Raw genomic sequence first — 690 nt, forward strand, 5'->3', positions numbered from 1 at the left:
CGAAGGGGCCGCCTACAAGATAATATCTTAAGGTGTCCACCGCCCACTTGACGGCCAGTGCTTCCTTCTCGACCACTGCATAATTCCGCTCTCGGGGGAACAGTTTACGGCTGATACATAATATAGGATGTTCTTCTCCATTGACTTCTTGTGAAAGGACTGCCCCCAGGCCCACCTCCGTCACATCAGTCTGCAGCAGGAACTCCCTGTCAAAATCAGGGCTGAAGAGCACCGGCTCCTTGCATAGATGGTCCTTGAGGGTTTGGAAGGCCTGTTGACATTCGTTTGTCCACCGCACGCGCCGAGGGCTCTCCTTCCTTGGGAGCTCTGTCAGTGGGGCTGCGATTGAAGCGAACCCGGGGACAAAGCGGTGGTAGTAGCCCGCTAGCCCCAGGAATTGCCGCACCTGTCTCTTCGTAGTGGGGGCCTCATAGGCCTGTAATGCCTGGACCTTCCCCACCAAAGGTCATACTTGCCCTCGCCCGAGTGTATATCCCAAGTAGGTGGTCTCTTGCCAGCCAATTTTACATTTCTTGGGGTTGGCCGTCAGCCCGGCATCCCGCAGGGCCCGTAGGACGGCGGCGACCTGGTTGAGGTGGTCCTCCCAGCGGCGGCTGTAAATCACTATGTCATCAAGGTGTGCCACCACATAGGCTTGGTGTGGCTGCAGGACCCAATCCATCAGCCTCT

The sequence above is a fragment of the Mauremys mutica genome, chromosome 20 (genome assembly GCF_020497125.1).
Source record: "Mauremys mutica isolate MM-2020 ecotype Southern chromosome 20, ASM2049712v1, whole genome shotgun sequence".
NCBI lineage: Eukaryota > Metazoa > Chordata > Testudines > Geoemydidae > Mauremys > Mauremys mutica.